Source organism: Populus euphratica, unplaced genomic scaffold (genome assembly GCF_000495115.2).
Source record: "Populus euphratica unplaced genomic scaffold, PopEup_1.0 scaffold222.1, whole genome shotgun sequence".
NCBI classification, from domain to species: domain Eukaryota; kingdom Viridiplantae; phylum Streptophyta; class Magnoliopsida; order Malpighiales; family Salicaceae; genus Populus; species Populus euphratica.
The window spans coordinates 523,552-539,829 of NW_011500024.1; positions in this window are offsets into that span (position 1 = coordinate 523,552).

Consider the following 16,278-nt stretch of genomic DNA (forward strand, 5'->3'; position numbering starts at 1 on the left):
CTCTTTCTTATTGCATACATAAATCCATGATCTTGCTTGGTTCTAATCCCCAAACTTATTGATTTGTCTCTTGCTTCTTAATTTAATCTGTTGTCAGCAGCAACAGTTAATCCAGAATTTACAAGGAAGGTGCTTAACTATTATTTCAACTGACAGCAGTAGTATAGTACTGAACTTTGAAAAGCAGGGAACAGAGGGAAAATCTAAAGTTCGAGTCCCTCCCTTGATCACACTAGAATTAGGAAGGGGGGAAATCAAATGATAGCAGACTAGGAACATTCACAGCATGTATATAATACTGATACTAGCCAAGAATATACCAGGAGCAATGGCAAAATCACCAAAAAAATTTTAATACAATTTCAGTGAATTAAAAAATGTAATTGATGAATGATTGACTTGTCTATGCAATTAGAAGTGGAAAATATTATAAAAAAAAAAGACCACCCAAAAATCTGGTTACTGTCTCTACAGTTTCTGCAATATAAGGGCAGCAAATAGCCTCTTGCTGTATAATATAACATTATCCTTCTTAAAAGAGAATTAAGAGGAATTTCAGCAGTTGGCTTAGAGAAGTATTAACCAGTAGGAATCTAGGGCTAGCATCATTATCCTTAAGGCTAGTTGATGATTTGAAATTAGACTACTGTTACAAGGTCTACAGCATGAATGTAGAAAGGTTAAATCAGGTCATAGCACGTGCATATCCTTGTGCAGATTGACCATGTTCTTGCTAGTCAGTGATCTTGTCACTTTTGTGACAAGGTGGAAAGACATTGTAGTATATATTCCTATTCCAAATTGGTGGTGCCTCTAAAATATGCAAAAAGGCAAATGTTTTTAAAGAATCTCATCATCACAAAGTAGAAAGATGGATTTTTGTGGCGAACCTTGTCAGCTTGTGAATATTGAGCCTGATGATAATGAACTCTAGGTGGTGAACGGAAGAACCAAGTTGGTTGTTGAATAATGACTTGGATTCCAACTTTATTTTTAAGTTGAATAATGAGATGGAGATCATCTCTTAGGTATTCAGTTTGTACGTTTTTTCTTCAATTTCCTTTGATATTCTTTGTTCCATCCAGCAATCATCAACAGAAGCAATATTATCAGCTTTCCAAGATGCTCTTCTTTCTTTGAGGGTTATTCATATGCAGCTAGCTTTTTTTCATCTCGTATATTTTTTCGTGTCAAACCATAACAACAAATCCTATTCTGATTCTAATACCCGCATAATCATATTGAAAGAAGGTAACCACTCTTTCAAAAAACAAAACGAAGTAGGTTCATGCAAGTTCTTTCTTTAGAAATGGTATATAGTCTAGCATCATGATATCATCTACAAGTATTATCCCTCTTCCTTTTGTCACAAGAAAATGCCTCCAAAGCATTTTAGGAACTAGCTACATCAACCTCCCATAATCTATTCCGCATGAGGCACGTATAACTTTATATTGGCCAATGGATATCCACCTATTTCTTAGTAAACTTATTAGGTAATTCCCTTTTTGGTTGATTTCACAGTCACGAAAGGAGGGCCGTGGACAATCTAAAGAAAGAAAAGTGCTAGTCTGTGCTAATCTCATTAGCAAACAGCTTGTCATCTAACTAAATAATATAGCATGTCTCTATCATGTCATAGGCTTAAACAGCTCGACATGTGTGATGTATGATGTGTGTGACTTCGGTGCTCCATTTTGGTTGTTGCATAGCACAGTCTGAACTACAAGGAGACACGTTTCCCTTTTGTGACAAGTTTTGCTTTTCAATCTAGCTTTACCCTGTAGAGCCTCCTTTACCGGTGGACAAATTTTCTAAATTATGATAAGCTCCAACTTCCTCAAGTTCGATTTTTTCAGAAAGAAATTTTTAACTTTTAGTAGGTAAGGAATGATCAAATCAATGACCTGATCTAGGTTGTGATAAAGCGCATTATCACAGAAGCTACAAGTTCAACATCTGATCATTTACAAAGAAAAAGAATCATACCAAGCTATATCCACGAAATAACCATGCAGAACAACCAGTAAATCATTTTTGAGTTAAGCATTAAAGTTCTTTTATGACTATTAGCAAGAGTACTTGATACAAAGTACTTACATGGGATTTGAAACATATTCAAACTAGTATTTAGTTTAGCACTTCCGAGGTCTGTAGAAGTTCGTCACTAGAATTTTCCATTAAAGCCTAGAAATATTATGTATTATGCATTATTTTATGTAAGCCATTATTAATAAGCATCGAGTTCAAAGAGATTGTGTGTGAGGATTCTGCCACTTCTCTTTGTATAAAACTTCAACAAATTTAGTATCAAATTTTGGATAAGTAATGGCTTCCAGTAGCAACAGAGCAACAACAATCAGTTTTAATCTCAAATTCTTCATCTCACATAACAAAAAATATGACCTATGATTTATACAAGTTAAAATTCTTTAGACTATTTATATTTGTGGGAATTGATTAATGATGGGTATATTGAACTAGAATCAACAAAAGCAAAACCAGCCTCAAGTAATATGGAAATGACAATTCTTAAAAGTCTAAAAAGAGAGATAACAAAGCCTTGTTTATGATTTATCAAGTGCATTATAAAGCTGCATTAGAAATTGTGGCTTAAGTTGCATTAGAGATGGCGGCCCTAGTAAAAACCGTAAAGAAATTAAGAACACATTAATTATGAATACTTATGCAATGACCGATAATTTATTATGATTTATACATTCATTTTATAATGGTTCGTAGGAGTCTTTCAAAAGATTAAAAAACCTGATTGCATTTGCATTTAGTTCTTTATCTATAATTAAACATTCACTTACATCACACTAATTTATTTTCATTTCATCTATAATCATACTTCTATAACAATTACTATTATCATTTACAACTTCATGCACGTTGCTAAAATTAGAAGTTGACTCGGTCTTCCTTTATATTATGGTGTTGTAAGAAACATATGGTTTTTCAAGTGCTATCAAATAATCATCTCAATTCAATAGCTTAAGTTATTAGGTGAAACTCGAGGATATGATTTATATTATTTCTTCCTTTCTATTATGGTCTCGTAAAAAACATATGGTTCTTGAAGTGCTATCAAATAACCATTTCAACTTAATAACTTAAGCTATTAGGTGAGATCCAAGATATGATTTATCAAACTCGTGATCACTTGGTCATTAAGGGTCTGATACCATATCAAAGAACCATCTCAACCCAATAACTTAAGCTATTAGGTGAGGTTCTAAAATATGATTTATATTATTCTCTAACAAGTGTAAATCAACACAAATATTTTTTCATTAACCTTTTTTTATAGAAGATTCATCATAACAACAACTAAATTGAGAGATATTTTATTTTTACACCTCTTACATGGACATCTATTACCACCTCCACTAATTTTTTTCAAATTAGATAGTGCATAATTAATAAAAACCATCAACCTCATTACAATAATCTATCTTGTACAACCCTTTGGGTGAAATTCGATACATCCAAGAATAATCATTGATACATACATCCATATGTGTGTGTTATTGATATCCAACCAATTAGTTATCAATGGTTCAACTCAAATTTATTCAATTTATTTTAATAATATCCTTAAATCATTATCAATTTTCTTCAAAAATTCAAATTCCTCTAAATTTACCAAAATTTTCAACTTAATAATAAAATTGACAAGATATAAAATGTGCCTAGTAAATAAACCATTATTTATTTCATTATAAAAACCTAAGTTACAAAATTAAACTCAACTTCATCAAATGACAAACAAATATAATTTTTTTAAATCTCAAACAAACGCTAACATGTATAAATCATGAATTTACATAACAAATTTCTATAGGAAAAAGATATAAAAAAGAAGTGCACACACAAACAAACTATATATACTATATAAAAATGCCAAAAATAACATTTTAAAAATAGGTTACAATAAACAAAAAATATATATATATTTTTGCTTGATGTGGTGAATCTTTTTTTAAAAATAAACCAGAATAGGGATACTAATAAACTAAGTGTTAGTGTGGCCAGATTTGTGATGATAAGAGTTTGATTTGTGGAAAACAAATAAGAGGATGTTGTGTGTTATTTTTTTATAGAATAAAAGGAAAGAATAAGAAATGGGGGAGGGGGAAAGGGAGAGAGGAGGTCAATTGTCAGGTTATAATTTAAATATTACTGAAAGATTCACCAAGTATTACCAATAAGCATATTTCCTCAATAATGTTTTCTGTAATAATGACATATTATTTTTTCATTTCTTCATTCCCAACTATAATTCCTTCAATAGTAACCAACATAAATTTTTTATCGATGAATATCGAGGGAAATAGAAAAGTAATATTTCATTGGTAAATATCACTATAATTTACTAATGATATTGTTTTTATTAGTTTTTTTTTTGTATTTGATAATTTTCTAATAGTTAATGATTTTTTAGTAATGGAAAAAGTTTTGAGATCTTTAGACTTAAATTTGATGATGTTATTGTAGCAATAAACAAATCGAAAGATTTAAAAGAGAAGATTTAAAAGAGATGACAATGGAAGAATTTATAGATTCTCTTTAAACCCATGAGCAAAAAATTGAAAATAAAAGAGAAGAAAAATAACTAGAACAAGCATTGGAAGCAAAGCTAAGTTTAAAGGACAAGAATGAGTTTAGTAGAGGAGGTTTTCAAAAAAGGGTAGCTTTTTATAGAAAAGAAAGAGGTGACAAGTCATATAGAAACCATAAAACTCATGAAGGACGTGATGGCAATCAAAATTATTTTTCAAGAGGACATGATAGAAATCAAGGTCGAGGTCATGGTAGTTGGTCAAGTTGAAGGTATGATATATTAAAACTTCAATGTTACAATTTCGAAGAATTTAACCATTATGCTTTAAATTGTTATTGCAACATTGTTAGTGAAGACAAAGATGAATTTTGCTTAAAAAAATGTTGATTAAGAGCTTGCTTTATTGTTAGCTTGTGAAATTTCTGAGTCATGCAATCCAAGCACTTGGTATTTTGTTACAAAAGTATTAAATAACATATGTAATATAAAAGAAGTTCTTATTAAGCTTGATGAAGAACACAACAACAACTACAACTTCACCTTTGGTGGCTTATAACAAAGACTAGTTAAAGGCAAAAGTAAAATTCTTCTTCAACTTAAAAGTAATGAGTAACGATAAACCTCTAATGGTTATTATGCTTCTAAAATAAAAAATAATATCTTGATTTTGGCTCAATTCCTTAAAAAAGGCTTTAAATTTGTCACAAGAGGCTTGATTAAATATGCAAATGGCCATGATATTTTTAAAGTAAAAATAACAAGGAAAAGTTTTGCTTTAAATCCATTAAAGGAGGAGAAAAATACTTTTCCAATTAAAGAAAATATCACAGAAGTTTGGCACAAGAGGCTCAGTCACAATCATCATAAAGGACTGTTGCAGATGAAATCTAAAATGATGGAAAATGATCTTTTAGAACTTGATGATCACATTTCCAACAGTAAAGCATATCAGTCTGAAAAGAAAAGTAGGAAACTATTTCCTACAGTAACATCAAGAGCAACAAAAAATGTTATAGTTGATTTATACAAACATTATAAGCCCATAAAAAATGCCTTATCTAAAAGGCAAATTTATTATATTATGCTTATTAATGATTTCATCCATATGTGTTGAATTTTATTTTTGAGGTACAAGTCAGAGGTGGCTCAAGTCTTCTAAAACTTTAAAGCCAAAGTTAAGAATAAGAGTGGTTATAAAATTCAAACTCTTAGATCAGACAACAGCAAGGTGTACACCTCTAACTCATTCAACCATTTTTATGAGGAGGTAGACATTTAAACATCAATTAACCACTCCATATACTTTACAACAAAATAGAGTTAATGACAGACGGAACAAATTAATTTTAAAAATGACATGATGTATGCTACATGAGAAGAACGTGTCAAAGTAGTTATAGGCAAAATCCGTAAAAACTGATGTTTTTTCACAAAACAGACTTCTCACAAGAGTCGTGCAGGATCAAACACCCTTTAAAACATGGTATGGTTATAAAATATCTTTAAATTTCTTTAATATATTTGGGTGTTTGTGCTTCACTCTTGTTTCATAGATCAAGAGAGATAAACTAGATAAAAGAGCACTTTCATGCATCTTCATTGGCTATAGCTCGATTCCAAAAGTTTATAAATTTTTCCAACCACAAACCGGAAAAATTGTTATAAGCAGGGTTGTGCACTTTATGGAAGATGAAGAGTGGAACTGGGATGATGCAAAGAAAATGAATCCAACCTTAAAAGAGCCAAAGATCAAGTTTTTTTTGTTTCGGACATAGAGGAACAAAGCATAAAAGATTGGCAAAATGTCATGGCACATGACACTCCTATAATAGGCATATGACTACTTTTTAATGTTTATTAAAAATGCAATATTGATATGTATAAACCTACAGATTTTGAAGAAGCTAAAATGGATCAAAAATGGATTATTGCAATGAAGGAGAAGTTGTTCATGATTGAAAGGAACAAAACATAAGAGCTGGTTGATCAACCCCAAAACATAAAGGTAATTGGAGTAAAATGGATGTATAAAACCAAGCTTAATGTTGATGGCTCAATCAATAAGCATAAAGTTATACTCGTGGTCAAACAATATGCTCAAATACTCGATGTGGACTACTTAGATACCTTCATATAAGTAGTTAGAGTCGATACTATCATGCACTTATTTACTATTATAGCATAAAAAAATTAGAAGGTGTACAGTTAGATGTCAAGTTAGCATTCTTGAAATGTTTTCTACAAGAGGAGATTTATGTAGAGCAACCAGAAGACTATGTAAAAGAAAGAGAAGAAGACAAGGTTTATCTTGTTAAAAAGGCTCTTTAGGAATTGAAACAAGCTTCAAGAGCTTGATATAGTATAACTAATTAACATCTGCAGAACTTGGGATTTGCTAAAAGCTTCTCTGAACCAATATTATATGTTAAACACTACAGAGCTAACATTTTTATCATCTCACAATATATGGATGATATGCTCGTGTTAGGAAACAACACAAGTCTTTTGTGAAGAAGTTGAAGTAAAAGATGATGGAGGTTTTTTAGATGATAGATCTCGATTTAATGACTTTCTTTCTTGGAATGGAAATTGAACAAGATGAACACAAAGTCTTTATATGTCAGAAGCAATACGTCAAGGAGATTCTAAAGAAGTTTAAACTTGAAGAATGCAAAGAAACGAGCACTCCTATGAACCAAAAGGAAAAGCTCTATAAAGAAGATGGAACAAATAAGAATGATCAGGAACTTTCAAAAGTCTAATTGGTTACTTAATGTAGCTCACAGCAACTTGGCCTGACATTTTGAATGTTGTAATCATTGTGTCTCAGGTTATACAATTTGCAAGCAAATTGCATCTAAAGGCTGCAAATAGGGTGATTAGATATGTCAAAGGTATATGTGATTTGGGTATTAAATTCATAAGAAGCAAAAATTTCTAGTTGGTTACTTAGATAGTGATTGAGTAGGTTCCATTGATGATTTAATAAGCATTTTAGGCTACTGTTTCACACTTGTTTCTAGTGTTTTTTCATGAAGCTCAAAAAAACAAGAAACTATAACTCAATCTATTGCTGAAGCAGAGTTTATTACTGCAACAACTACTGTTAATCAAGTTTTGTGGCCAAGAAAGATTTTAATCGATCTTAACTTGGAGTAAAAGGAAAGCATAGAGATTCTTGTTGACAACCAAATTGTTATTACTATCTCTCATAATCTTGTATTTCATGGCAAAACTAAGCATTTTAACATTAAGTTATTCTTGTTTGTTGCAAAACAGAAGATCAGGTTGTAGACATTTTCACCAAACCACTACCAGTTAGCAAGTTTAAAATTCTAAATACAAAACCTGGAGTTTGCAGTTTCTAAAGCAAGAAGAAGTGTTAGAAGATGTGTTTAAGACTAATGATGTAAAGTCATAAATATTTTTTAGTTGGTTTACATGTTTCAAAGTTGTTTCTATTTTTTTTATATTAGTTATTTCTCCTTTTTTTATCCATGATTGTGATTGTGGCATAATCTTAGGATCATGATTTTAATGGGTTGTTATTATTCAAGCTTTAAATTGCAATGCTTCTTACGTTAATAATTAACTCAGTCTTTAGTTTAAAATTATATTACTCGTAATTTCTATTTGTCTTGACCATAACAATACTCTATTTCTTGTTTCTTTATCCTAAAAACAACTACAAGAATTTATGTTTATTTTACTCAGAATGGTTTCTTTAAGTGTCCATATGAGCATGCTTTATATATGAAAATTTACTCTTGAAAAGATGTTTTATTTATTTGCCATATGTAGATGATTTAATATTTACGGGCAATAATCCTTTCATGCTTAAAGAGTTTAAGTAATTTATGTTAAAGAAGTTTGAAACAAAATATTTGGGACTCATAATGCACTTTTTTAGGAACTAAAGTAAAGCAAAGTAATTGTGGAATTTTCATCTCAAAGAAAAAATATTTAATAGAGATTTTAAAAAACAATTATATGAAAGATTGTCATTTTAATCAATTAATACTCCAATTGAGAGGGGCACCAAGTTGACTAAAGATCAAAAAAGTAGGCATTGGTGAATCCAACTTATTGCAATAGTCTTGTTAGGTGTTTACGTTACTTAACTAGACTAGGCCTAATATTGTTTTGGTTAATAGATATATGGGAAGTTTGAGAATTTCTCACTTATAGGTAGCCAAAAAGATTTTACAGTTTGTTAATAACTAGTTATGGTTTGTTTTATCCATTTTCATGAAACCTTAAACTTACTAGTTATAATAATAGTAATTGGGCTAGAAATTATGATGATTGAAAAAAGTAATGTTAGCTTTGTATTTTGTCTAAATAAAGCAACATTTATATAGTCTTTTAAAAAACAATCTATTATTGCATTTTTAACTTATGAAACAGATTATGTTGCAATTGCTTTTTCTGTTTGTTATACTATTTGGTTAAGAAAAATAATAGAGAAATTACAATAAAAACCAAAAAGAAGCAACCATGAATTATTTTAATAATAAATCAATAATTATAATAGCCAAAAATTCAATTCATCATGAATGTTCATGTTGAAAGAATGTCTTAGAATGTTGTGGAAGACTAGGAGACATTATTGCTACTTGTTCTGAGGATTTTATTAAGAAAGATCTCTACTTGAAGACCAAGATTTTAGGAATAAAACTTCTTATTACATTTGATTTGTTTTTTATACAATTTTTAAATTTTAAATAGTCTTTGTTTTCAACTAAAACTCTATCTTTATTCAAGAGTATTCTGCAATTAATATAATACAATTCTATTCTTCTTCTTTTTTGGTTCTTCTTCTTTATTTATGCTCTACAATAAGAGTATTAAAACCATCAAATTGGTATCTGAGCATAATTATCTTGAGGGACTTGTGAGTTAAGAGAAACAAAAATACAAACCAAACCAAACCACAAATACAGCCAAAAAACACAAATAGATTTTAAATCAATCCTCTCACACAATTCACCACCAATCTTTAATGGTGAAAACTATGAAACTTGGGCCATCAGAATGATAGTTCATCTTGAGGCGTTAGACCTCTGGGAAGCTGTGGAAGAAAATTATGTTGTTTCTGATTTACTTGTAAATCCAATAGTAGCTCAACTAAAAATTCAAACGGAAAAGAAGACAAGAAAGTCCAAAGTTAAAGCTTGCTTTTAAGCTGCAATGTCAAACACAATATTCATAACAATCATGAATTTGGAATCTGCAAAAGATATTTGGGACTATCTTAAAAGGGAATATCAAGGTAATGAAAGAACTAAAAATATATAGGTTCTTAACTTCATCAGAGAATTTGAAACGTAGAAGATGAAGAAAACCAAAAACATCAAAGATTATGCTGACAAATTGCTAAGCATAATAAACAAAGTAAGATTACTTGGAAAATAATTTTCTAATGATAGAATTGTGCAAAAAATACTGGTCATTATACCTAAAAAATATGAGTCTAAAATTTATTTATTAGAAGAGTCAAAAGACTTAACTAATATTTCTTTTGAAGAATTGGCAACTATATTACAGGCACAAGAACAGAGAAGATTAATGAGACTTGAGGAATCAATATAAAAAGCTATTTAAGCAAGAGCTCAATATCAAGAAGGAGGCAAAGACAACAGATTTAACAAGAGAAAAAAGGTTTAAAATTACAAAAATAAGGCGGAAACATTTCCACCATATACCTACTATAAAAAAAAAAAATCATTAGCCGATCAAGTGCTAGTGGAGACCAGACATCAAGTGTAGAAAATATGGTCAGACTGGATATGTTGAAAGAATCTACAGATCACAACACCATGAACAAAAGGCAAATCTTGTTGCTAAACAACCTGAAGAGGAGCAGCTATTTGTTGAATCATTTTTCAACAAGCATCAGCTCAAATGATTCCTAGTTGATTGACAGTGGTTGCACAAATCATATAACAAACAATCAGGATTTGTTCAAGGAACTTGACAGAATTACTATTTTCAAAGTCAAAATTAAAAATGGTGATTTTATTAATGTCAAAGGCAAAGGAGTTGTTGTTCTAAATAGCCTGTCAAGCTTGAAATATATTTCAAATGTATTATATATGCCTAACATTGATCAAAACTAGCTTAGTGTTAGACAGCTTATGGAGAAAGGTTTCAAAGTAATGTTTAAAGAGTAATGGTGTTTGATCAAAGACAATTTGGGCACCAACGTATTCAGAGTAAAGTTAAAAGCAAAAGGTTTTACTTTAAACATTACAGAGAAGGAGCAAAGTGTTTTTTTTCTGTAAAAGCATACAATGGCAAAATATGGCATAAAAGAGTTGGGCATTTTTATCATGTTAGGCTAATATATATACAAAAACACACTCTTATAAAAAGGTGTTCCACAACTAGAGAACAAGTCAACAAACTATGCAGCATATCAATATGAAAAGCAGACTAGAAAATCCTTCCCTTATGCTACTTGGAGAGCAACACATAAACTTCAGTTGGTGCATACAGAGGTTGGAGGTCCTCTAAGTACAGCTTCACTAAATGGTAGCAGATATTATATCATCTTTATAGATGATTATTCTAGGTTTTGTTGGATTTTCTTTCTTAAATTCAAATAAGAAGTTGCTAATATATTCTGAAAGTATAAAACATAGGTGGAAAACCAAAGTGGATGCAGGATTCAAACACTAAGATCTGATAATGAAAATGAGTATACTAGTGAAAGATTTCAACAATTCTGTAATGAATTTGGAATTGAACATTAGCTTACTGCACCTTATACACTACAACAGAATGGTGTGAGTGAAAGAAAAAACAAGATCATCGTAGAAATGACTAGATGTATACTGCACAAAAAAGAGTTGCCAAAGAAATTATGGGCTAAAGCTACAAACACCTCGATATATCTGCTGAACAAAATACCAGCCAAAGCATTACAGAAAAGAACTTTGTTTGAAGCCTGGTTTGGATATAAACCAAACCTGCAATATTTGAAAAAAAATTATTGCATTTATTTCACTCATGTACCACAGGTGAAAAGAGATAAGCTGGATAAGAAGTCAGAACCAGGAGCGTTCATTAGATATAGCAGTTCATCAAAAGCTTACAAAATCTTCCAACCTCAAAATGAAAGAATTTTGGTTAGCAAAGACATCAACTTTATAGAAGATAAACAATGAAAGTGGGAGCAATCAAAAGAAAAGTTGGAACCATCAATAGAGAAGCAGAAATCTTCAATCTTGGAAATTATTAATGATAACATTGACGATGAACCAGTTAGAGGTACAAGATCCTTAGCTGAAATTTATAAAAGTAGCAATATTGCTATTTGTGAACCTGTAGAATTTGAAGAGACAATGAAGAATAATGAATAGATTGAAGCAATGAAGGAGCGTAGAATGATTAAAAAGAATGATATCTGGCTACTGATGGACAAGCCTTTACACAAGAAGGTCATAGGAGTCAAAGGGGTTTATAGAACCAAACAAAATGCAGATGGTTCTTTAAACAAATACAAAGTCAAATTAGTTGTGAAGGGCTATGCTTAAGTATTTGGAGTGGACTTCTTAGAAACATTTGCACCATGCATGGAGACAATCAGATTACCACTTGTATTGTCTGTATAAAAGAATTGGAAAGTCTATCAATTAGATGTAAAGTTGTGCTTTTAAATAGATATTTACATGAAGAGATTTACATATAACAACCGAGAGGTTTTGAAGTCAAGGGACAAGAGGAGAAGGTCTATCTGTTGAAGAAGGCTTTGTATGGCCTTCAACAGACCCCTAGAGCATGGTATAGCAGAATTGATGAGCGTCTATATAAACTTGGTTTTTTTTTAAGTCTAAGTAAGGCCATATTATATGTAAAAGAAACCGATGCAAACTTAATTATTATATCCGTTTATGTTGATGACTTACTTATAACAGGAAGTGGTATGACACTAATTGAAGTGTTCAAGGCCAAAATGCTTAATGTGTTTGAGATGACAGATCTCAGTTTGATGTCTTATTTTTTTGGAATGGAGGTGAAACAAAGCAATAATATAATCTTCATATATCAACAGAAGTATGCTAAAGAGATATTGAAGAAGTTTCACATGGAAAGCTACAAGAGCACAAGCATACCTATGAATCTGAAGGAAAAAATTCAACAAGAATAAAGGAACAAACAAAATAGATAAAGGTTTGTACAAAAGTTTGATTGGGTGTTTAATATATCTTACAGCTACAAGATTTAACATTGCATTTGTTGTGAGTTTGTTGTCACCTTTTATACATTGTGTAAGTGAATTGCATCTTTAAGCTATAAAAAGGATAGTAACATATATCAAAGGTACAATAAGCTATAGTATAAAATTCTCTCATCTTCAGAATTTTATGCTTCATGGCTAATCTGATAGTGATTGGGCAAGATCTTTGGATGACATAAAAAGCATCTTAGGCTACTATTTTAGTTTTGGATCAGGTATGTTCTCTTGGTGTAAAAGGAAGCAAGATAATATAGCTTAAAACACAGCTAAAATTGAATATACAGCAGTTACCGCTGCTGTAAATCAAGCCATTTGGATAAGGAAAATATTTACAGATCTGTATATGAATCAGTTAGAACTAACAAAGATTTATGTTAATAATCAAGTTACAATTTCTATTGTAAATAATTTTGTGTTTCGTGAGAGAACTAAACATTTTAAAATTAAGTTATATTTTCTAAAAGAAGCTAAAAAAAAAAAAGTTACTCTGCTATATTGCAAAACCAATAATAAGAATGCAAATATTCTAACTAAAGCTATTTTAAAGGCAAGTTTTGATAATTTAAAAAGTAAGCTTGGTATCTGTTATTGTTAAGATAAAAAAAAAAGTGTTGAAAAAATACTGCAAAAGATCAGGAGACATTGATGCTGTTTGTTTAGAGGATTTCTTTAATAAAAATCTCTACTTGAAGATCAAGATTTTAGGAATAAAACTTTTAATTACATTTGATTTATTTGTTATGCATTTTTTCCTACTAAAACTCTATCTTTATTTAAGAGTATTATGCAATCAATAAAATAAAATTCCATTCTTCTTCATTTTCTGCTATTCTTCTTTATTTGTGCTCTGCAACTAGAGTATTAAAACCAGCAGTTCAAAACACATACTCATTTTTATTTCATAAAAGAGCATGCGAAGAAAAAACAGCTTAGACTAATTCATGTGAAAACAAGTGAGCAATTTTACTGTTATTTTCACAATGCCTCTTAAAGCTAATACTTTTTACCATTTGTAGAAAAAGCTTGGAGTCATAGCAACTGGAATTTTTCATTAAAGCCTATAAATACTACGTATGTAAAAGTTCAAAGAGATTGTGTCTGAGTATTCTGCATTTTTTCTGTGTAAAACTCCAACATTCTGAAGTAAAACATTATCAAGTCATCATCTAAAGATAAAGCTATCCATGAGATTTCCTTCTGCTTCCAGTGTTGGAATGCTCTTATAGCTCATATTTGAAAATGATGTATTGCTAAGAATACTTCCAGAAACCTGAACTATTTCAGATATAACCTAAAATGAAAATTGTTGAGCAGGGAACAGCCAACTAAATCTTCATTTATGGTTAACGACGAGTGCGTAGGCCATTCATCTAATCTCCTACCAATTATTTGGTATTGGTGCACTTACAAGAGCATATATAGGTTAGAATGGTGTTTCCATTTGAGTGGTTGTCTGTCCCATCTACAGCATGAGAGGTCAGGATTGCATTCTCATTGACCCAGAAATATGATTTGCATAACCATCTTTTCTAAGTTTGTTCTTTTTTATTTGCATCTTTCTATCAAGAATATGGTCCTATGACCATAAAGTTGATTTGAAGAGCACAAACTTGCACGTTTCTTTCTTGTCCACTTCTTAATGATAATATTCAGGTAAATTACAAAGAGATAGAATGTAATCGATGAGAGAAGAAGAAAAACTTTGCTTGCCGGAACCACATGCAAATCACAAACAATTTAGTGGATTATCTATAAAAAAATACAAGCATTTTGAAGCATCAGCATCAGCTCTGGCATTTTCAGAAATGATATGAATAGCCAAGTCCCATTCCTCCAACTAGGACTAAATAGATTGAACCACATAATAGTTTACGATTTCAAGACGCAGCGAGCCCACGAAAGCAATGACCAAGAAGCTGATAAATTAGAAGCATACGTCTTCCAAATTCTAGGAGATGCTTTGGTCCAACCGGTGGGAACTCTTACTGCAGTTACGGTAATTTTTCTTTTCCACCACCACACTACCAAACACATGCAGACTTGTTAAATAAAAGTCGTCTTCTTTTTGAAAGTTCTGGCTGCCCGCTTCCAAAAGCAAATGGCATGTGCTGCTGATTTGACCTACCTAACATTGGCATCATTACAATGTGGTATCAAACTTCAATAGTCAGTGTTTAGTCTTCCTTCGAACAAACAAATCAAGACTTATCTTTTATGTTATGTTATGTTATTTTTCCATAAAAAATTCCTTTTGGCCTAGCAACAACTCACTAGGATTTTAAGAGCTTTGGAAGGACTCGCTCAAGTTTCACGCTGAACTACCTTTAGCTTTTCCACTTTTCTCTGTTTCAACTTCCAATTCCCAAAAGGTTCCAGGAATCCGTAATTAAAATTCAAAGTAAACTACTTTCACTTTTGTAACTTTTTCTTCTACAATCCACAAGGAACATGACTCCCTGCAATCACAGCAAAGAACAATCTTGTATTATTTAATTTTATTTATTTTTAAAATTTTTATATCAATATTTATACTACCAGTGCATTGTATGTTACCGATAGGCTCATAGACAAAAATAATATGTCATAGTAATTGATTTGTTGTCAGAACCACCAAAATATAATTCTGACTTAACTATCACAAAATAAATTTGTATTATGATCATGAAAACCAGGTCGAACCCTAGAAAAATTTTGCTTAATCTTTTTATAGTATACCAAAGTAAGAAAGAACGGGGGATCTGAATGAAAAAATCAAGAAACAATAATTCTGTAAATAATAAATTGATATGTTGTTAAATTAGTTTAAGGGTCCACACATTCATTCCTAAAAAAATTTTGATCATCAAAGTAAAATAAGTATTCTTTCATGTCAAACAAATAAATTCGATATCTCTTCAAGATGAGGGAAATCGATGAGATTATAAGTATATTAATTAAGAAAAACTCTCTAATTAATTTCTTACCATTAAGTGAATGTAATGGTGAAAGCAAATTTCATTCACTTTGTAATCCCCAAACAAAACAAAATTTTATAGGATATTGCAATAAATGTTAAGATAAGTAGTTATCTTGAATGATTATCTTAATGGAAATAAATGAATAAAAATAAATAAAATTTCATAAATAATTGAAAAATAGAAAATACAGAAATGTGAATAACGAGTAGATGGAAATGGATTATGATGTGAATGATACTTAAAAGTTTATTTTTATCAAGGTTTTATATCATCATTTTGCACTTGAAGTATCAATAACTCCTTAACTAAAGCATGTTTTATAATAATATATCTAATAATACAAGATACCTTTAATTTGTGGTAAATATTCATTTTAAATGCAGGCCTATCACATAAATGAAAGGATTGATTGATGACTTTAAGAACTTAAATTGCAAAGGCAAAGAGATGGCCAAACTTAGAAAAGAGATGTCGATGCAATCCAAACAGGTCGATGCAATCCAAACCGGAAC